The 7,368-nt window shown below is 44.6% G+C and overlaps 1 non-coding gene across 1 annotated transcript; it reads left to right on the top strand.

Moving 5' to 3' along the window:
* Nucleotides 1-6,386: 6,386 nt before the first annotated feature.
* Nucleotides 6,387-6,460, top strand: TRNAI-AAU. Its single transcript has one exon. It is a non-coding gene; the product is annotated as a tRNA-Ile (tRNA).
* Nucleotides 6,461-7,368: the final 908 nt, after the last annotated feature.

Genomic DNA, 7,368 nt, shown 5'->3' with positions numbered 1-7,368 from the left:
CTAATGGTTGCAACTTATGTGTATGTGCAACTTGCTATGTATGAATGGATGGAACTATATATGTATGTACGATGAAACTTATGTGTTGTTAAATAACCCTGTGAAATATATCTATATATGTCATATATATATTTGCTGTGAAAATTGTTGGATTTACAAAAAAACAGAAAAAAGAGCCAGTATGCAGGCTCTTTGCCGTTCGCCACCGACGACAATGGGCACTTTGCCAACAGCCGCGGACGGCAAATAAGGCACGTGGCAGCCAACTGCGCTTCCTGGGAGCTGACCCATTTAGTCAGTTTGCCTACAGTGGCAGACGGCAAAGGCAGGACGAACTTTGCCGTCAGTGGCAGACGGCAAAGTCCTGCCGTTAGCCACCTAACGGACTAACAGCGAAATTTTTGCCGTCTGCGTTCTTTACCATCCGCTGCTGATGGCAAAGGCCCCTTTGCTGCCAGCCACGAAAAGCAGACGACAACGTAGCTCTTTACCGGACCTTTCTTTGCCGTCCACTTTTGTCGTCTGTGGCGGACGGCAAAGACCTTTGTCGTCCGCCATTCGTGCCTTTGCCGTCCGCCATGGCGGACGGCAAACTAGCTGATTCCTGTAGTGACACCCGATCATCATGTGGTGCTTCGAAACAATGAACTTTCACAACGGTGCACAGTTAGGGGGAACACTTTCTTGAAATTTTAATGAGGGATCATCTTATGTATGCTACCGTCGTTCTAAGCAAATAAGATGTAAACATGACAAACATCACATGCAAATCATAAGTGACATGATATGGCCATCATCATCTTGCGCCTTTGATCTCCATCTTTGAGGTTCGGCATGATCACCTTCGTCACCGGCATGACACCATGATCTCCATCATCATGATCTTCATCATCGTGTCTCCATGAAGTTGTCTCGCCAACTATTACTTCTACTACTATGGCTAACGGTTAGCAATAAAGTAAAGTAATTACATGGCATTATTCAATGACACACAGGTCATACAATAAATTAAGACAACTCCTATGGCTCCTGCCGGTTGTCATACTCATCGACATGCAAGTTGTGATTCCTATTACAAGAATATGGTCAATCTCATACATCACATATCATTCATCACATTATTTTGGCCATATCACATCACATAGCATACCCTGCAAAAACAAGTTAGACGTCCTCTAATTGTTGTTTGCATGTTTTACGTGGCTACTATGGGTTTCTAGCAAGAACGTTTCTTACCTACGCAAAAGCCACAACGTGATATGCCAATTGCTATTTACCCTTCATAAGGACCCTTTTCATCGAATCTGATCCGACTAAAGTGGGAGAGACTGGCACCCACTAGCCACCTTATGCAACAAGTGCATGTCAGTCGGTGGAACCTGTCTCATGTAAGTGTACGTGTAAGGTCGGTCTGGGCCGCTTCATCCCACAATACCTTCAAAACAAGATAGGACTAGTAACGGTAAGCATATTTAACAAAATCAACGCCCACAACAACTTGTGTTCTACTCGTGCATAGAATCTACGCAATAGACCTAGCTCATGATGCCACTGTTGGGGAACGTAGCAATAATTCAAAATTTTCCTACATATCACGAAGATCAATCTAGGAGATTCTAGAAACAAGAGAGGGAGAGGATGTGCATCTTCATACCTTTGAAGATCGCTAAGCGGAAGTGTTACAAGAACGCGAATGATGGAGTCGTACTCGCGGTGATTCAAATCGCGGAAGATCCGATCTAGCGCCGAACGGACGGCGCCTCCGCGTTCAACACACGTACAGCCCGGGGATGTCTCCTCCTTCTTGATCCAGCAAGGGGAGAGGATAAGTTGAGGGAGAACTCCGACAGCACGACAACTTGGTGGTGGTGGAGCTCGTGGTATTCCTGCAGGGCTTCGCCAAGCACTACGGAGGAGGAGCAAGAGTTGGAGGAGGGAGGGGCAGTGCCAATGGAAGGGTGCTGCAGCACTCCCACCCCCTCACTATATATAGGGGGAAGGGAGGAGGAGGAGGCGCCCTAGGGTTCCCTAGGGGAGGGGCGACGGCCATAGGGGAAACCCTAGATGGGTTTGGGCGCCCCCACCCCCAGGAAACTTGACCCCAAGCCGGGAGGGGCGGCTGCCCTAGGGGTGGCGCCCCCACCTCTCCAGGTTACGTGAGATGGGGTGAGAGGGGTGCTCAGCCCCTTAGTGGGATGATGTTCCCCCTCCCCTTGGCCCATAAGGCCCCCAACGCTTGCCGGGGCCTCCGAAACCCCTTTCGGACACGCTGGTCATCACCTGGTACCCCCAGAACAATTCCGGACTCCAATACCCTTCGTCCAATATACCGATCTTCACCTTCGGACCATTCCGGAGCTCCTCGTCACGTCCGAGATCTCATCCGGGACTCCGTACAACCTTTAGTAACCACATACTATTTCCCATAACAACTCTAGCATCACCGAACCTTAAGTGGGTAGACCCTACGGGTTCGGGAATCATGCAGACATGACCGAGACGTTCTCCGGTCAATAACCAACAGCGGGATCTGGATACCCATGTTGGCTCCCACATGTTCCACGATGATCTCATCGGATGAACCACGATGTCAGGGATTCAATCAATCCCGTATACAATTCCCTTTGTCAACCGGTATGTTACTTGCCCGAGATTCGATCGTCGATATCCCAATACCTCGTTCAATCTCGTTACCGGCAAGTCACTTTACTCATTCCGTAATGCATGATCCCGTGAATAACTACTTAGTCACATTGAGCTCATTATGATGATGCATTACCGAGTGGGCCCAGAGATACCTCTCCGTCATAAGGAGTGACAAATCCCAGTCTTGATTCGTGCCAACCCAACAAACACTTTTGGAGATACCTGTAGTGCACCTTTATAGTCACTCAGTTACGTTGTGACGTTTGGTACACCCAAAGCACTCCTACGGTATCAGGGAGTTACACAATCTCATGGTCTAAGGAAATGATACTTGACATTAGAAAGGCTTTAGCAAATGAACTACACGATCTTGTGCTATGCTTAGGATTGGGTCTTGTCCAGCACATCATTCTCATAATGATGTGATCCCGTTATCAATGACATCCAATGTCCATGGTCAGGAAACCATGACCATCTGTTGATCAATGAGCTAGTCAACTAGAGGCTCACTAGGGACATGTTGTGGTCTATGTATTCACACATGTATTGTGGTTTCCGATCAATACAATTATAGCATGAACAATAGACAATTGTCATGAACAAGGAAATACAATAATAACCATTTTATTATTTCCACTAGGGCATATTTCCAACAGGAAACCACCATAGTCTCCGTTGAAAACCAACTATGAGCGCATTACTGAAAAGACATATCTCGAAGCTAACCGGTCGGGAAGTACTGTCAGTGATCAAAGGTTAAAAGAACGAGCAGCTGGGAAAAAAATTGCCCAGCTTGGCGAACAAGCAAATCAATCGTGCCCCCCCACTCAATGTGTCTAGCGACATCATCGCTAATGCTCCGGGGACGGTGCCCGGTTATAACAATCTTGGAGATTACCTGCCTGATGATGTACATTTTGATTTCTTGGAGGTGGACGAACACAGATACGAGTACGGGAAGCCTCTCGTCAAAGATGAAAAATCTCTAACAACAATGATGCGAAGATTTCATAATTGGTACATGAAAACCTGCAGAGAGTCTGGGGGGACGGATACTTTGTATCTGAGAATTAAAGAGGAGCACGACCTCGTTGGAACTGATCTGTTCCATTTGAGGAGTTCTTCGAGTTCTTCAATCAAAAGTCCCTCGATAAATTAACGGTTTTTTGCTACTGTCTGTAAGTACTATTTCTGTCATTAAGTCTCTATATATAGCTCGGCTCTTTCATTGCATGTATTTATAATTAATTATCCTCACCATATTATGCAGATTGAAGATCGTCGAGTGCAAAAAACAAGAAATGTATGATATTGGATTCATTAACACAAATATCATAGATGAATTTCAGATTAAAAAGAAGGCCGCAGAGGCCGAGGCCAACTTGCTACAATCGTTGATCAAAAATCAAAACAAAGATTTAATACTCTTTCCTTACAATTTCAAGTGAGTGTTACTGTCGTGTGCATATTCGGTTTCCCTTATTACTCGAGCGAGGTTATAGTAATGTAATTGATGAGTTATGCATGCGTGCGCAGCTTCCACTATGTTCTTCTGGAGATTAAGCTTGAGCGGGGACTAGTAACCGTCTTAGACTCGAGATGAAAAGATCCCGAAACCTATGCGGACGTGACTAAATTGCTCAACAAGTAAGTTCAATTGATCATTATCGCACCATATCAGCAACTTTTTGTTCATTTTCTGATATCTCAAGTAATAATAATTATTTTCTTTGTCTTGTAGGGTTTGGAAACAGTTCACCACAGAAGCTCCGGGACTACCGAAGGAGCTGCGATATACATACCCGAAAGTAAGTACTACTAGCTAGCTAGTTCCTCGCATTTCCCATTGATTCTACAGCTATACTTTCATCAATGCCATTTATAATGCTTCATTATCAGTTTGATTGACCTCTATTTCTCGTAAAGTGCTCGTGACAGGAAGAAGAGAATAATTTATGTGGGTACTACGTGTGCGAGTTCATCTACAATGCGACTTTGAAAAATACGCGGGGCTACTCAAAAAGACAATATGAAGTGCGTAAGCAATAATATTCACAATTTCATTTTATTACATCATCATTTCTGTTGAGTTTCATTCATATATGTATTAACCCCCTTCTTCAAATTAGACGTGGCAGATGTGGAATGAACTCCTACCACAAGATCGGATAAAAGCAATTCAAGAGGAATTGGCGGGATTCTTTCTTGACCACGTCATCAATAAAGCCGGAGAATACCATGTCGAAGTTGATTTCAAATGCTAGGGGATTGTAAGAGATCTTACATATTGTATATGTATGTAGTCAGTAGCGTCGGATAGATAATACGAAAACTTGTTGTTCGACCAATTTCTTGGAGAAGGAGAGGTCGATCGATCACTTCTCTCGGTATGCATGACGAACTTCTGTACTTAATGGTTTCCTTCATTTTCTTACTAGCTAGCGTGTCGAGGGCCTCTCTATGTACAGTACGTAGCGTCGACCAAGCACGGACATAAGAGAGGGCACTTCTCTTTATTAATTAACTAGCTAACCCAATATATGAAACACCTAAATTAACCCCCCAAAACCCCCAACCCCCCTCCCCTTTAAAAAAAACCTAGGCCTGAAATGCTGACGCGTGGATGCTTTTTGGTCCCGGTTGGTGCAACCAACCGGGACCAAAGGCCCTCTTGCCTGGGCTCGGCGCACCGGCCACGTGAAGGCCCATCTGTCCGATTTATGCAAGAACCGGGACTAAAGGTTTAGGGCATTAATACCGACACTTTAGTTCCGGTTCAAAAACTGGGACAAATAACCCTCACGAACCGGGACTACAGGTCCTTTTTCTACTAGTGCTTGCATGCTTTCAGTCATAATGACACTAGCTACTTCCTCCACTTAATTTTCTTGCATGCATGTAGCATATTAATTATCCCAGTAAATGAAAAGAAAAGCAAGCTTGCATTAAGTTTTATCTTAATACCTGTAACCTGAGTTTGTGGCCTTGTATATAAAAATAAAGGGAGTACATCTTTTTTTATCCATTTTGATGACAAGTATTTTGGGACGGAGGAAGTACCAGAGAACAACAAAGAGGCTGCTGCCTAGGCTGCGGCCTGCCCGAGGTTGCGCGCGTGCATGCACTGCATGCACCTACGCGTAGCGGCATGCAACCGGCGGCCCCGCGCACGTCGCGTCCCGTCAGACCATTCACCGGGCGTACGGCCGTGATCGCACAGGGTATGATCCGCCTCGCTCGAATAGTTGCGCGCCAGCCAGCACAGTGTTTCCGGAAACGAACGGACGGACGGACCGAGGGGAATACGGAGGGATGGAACAAGACGGTAGTGGACTGCTGGTCCGCGTCAAGGACCCGCTCGAGGCCGAGGGTACGTGCCGAGCTACTCCTGGTTACTGCAGAATGTCGTCGCTGATGGAGTGGGGTATTGGCGTATTGCTATGCCTATGCTGCCAACAATGGCCGATGATGCGAGGTGAACTGTGGAACGCGCAGGTCAATGTGTCGTTGAACAGTGCTCGTCATTTAAGAATTTGCTCGGGCGCTTTCACAGCGTTGTTACTGTGCCTTTTTGGTAGGGGTATTAAATTGGCCTATTAGCTCAGCTGGTTAGATCGTGGTGGCCAAGGTCGCAGGTTGGAGACCTGCATGGGCCATCCATAATTTCGTTTTGTTTTCTCTGAACGGAATTTCACGTGATATTAAAATCAAATAATTTAGTTCAAGATCTTTAATAAGATCGCCCATTAGCTCAGTTGGTTAGAGCGTGGTGCTAATAACGCCAAGGTCGCAGGTTCGAGACCTGCATGGGCCATTATTTTTCATATTTCGTTTCGTTTTCTCTCAACGGAATTTCACGTGGTTAAAGGAAAATAGTAACGGAAAATAGTAACGCGTGGTGCTAATAACGCCAAGGTCGCAGGTTCGAGACCTGCATGGGCCACTTATTTTTGTTTGGAAAAAGTCAATTTTAAACCCTAAACCGGGCCACTTAACTTTTTTTGAAAAAAGTCAATTTTAAACCCTAAACCCGTAAAGGTTAGACAAAACATTCGCTGCGAGGGCTACATTGGTAGCCTGAGCTCATCGCTCCGCTCATGACAAAACACTTCGCTCCGCTCATCGCGCCTTTATTTTATCAGTTCTTCAGTTCGTTTTGATTTTTTATCCTTTTCTGTTCTTTTTTCAATGCGTGTTTATTTTTCAAATTTCGTGAACCTTTTTCTAACTTAATATGATATAAAAAATTCAGTGAACTTTTTTTCAAATTTGATGAACTTTTCCTAAATTCGATGAACTTTTTTTTCCAAATCAATGAACTTTCTTTTTAAGTTGATACTTTTTTTCTAAATTCGATGAACTTTTTTCAAATTCGGTGAATTTTTTTCAAATTCGGTGAACTTTTTTTCCAAATCTATGAACTTTTTTAGATTTGATGATTATTTTTCAAATTCAATGAAATTTTTTCGTAATTGGTGAACTTTTTTCCAAAATTGATGGAATTTACTTAAATTTTGTGAACTTTTCCCAATTTTTGAAGTTTTTTTAATTCTTGGACGAAACGACCGAGCCAAGAAAATAATCGTGACGAGCTATCTAACTTCGACCTAGTGAATAGCTTAGTTTTGGGCTTAATGGGCCGGCCGAGCTCGCAGTGCCTGTGAGCGCCAGCGGGCGAACTGGCGCCTGCAGCGCCAATTAGGAGTTCCCTATGAAAATGCT

The sequence above is a fragment of the Triticum dicoccoides genome, chromosome 3B, assembly GCF_002162155.2.
Source record: "Triticum dicoccoides isolate Atlit2015 ecotype Zavitan chromosome 3B, WEW_v2.0, whole genome shotgun sequence".
In the NCBI taxonomy this organism is placed as follows: Eukaryota; Viridiplantae; Streptophyta; class Magnoliopsida; order Poales; family Poaceae; genus Triticum; species Triticum dicoccoides.
This window is presented reverse-complemented; position numbering and strand designations above follow the sequence as displayed.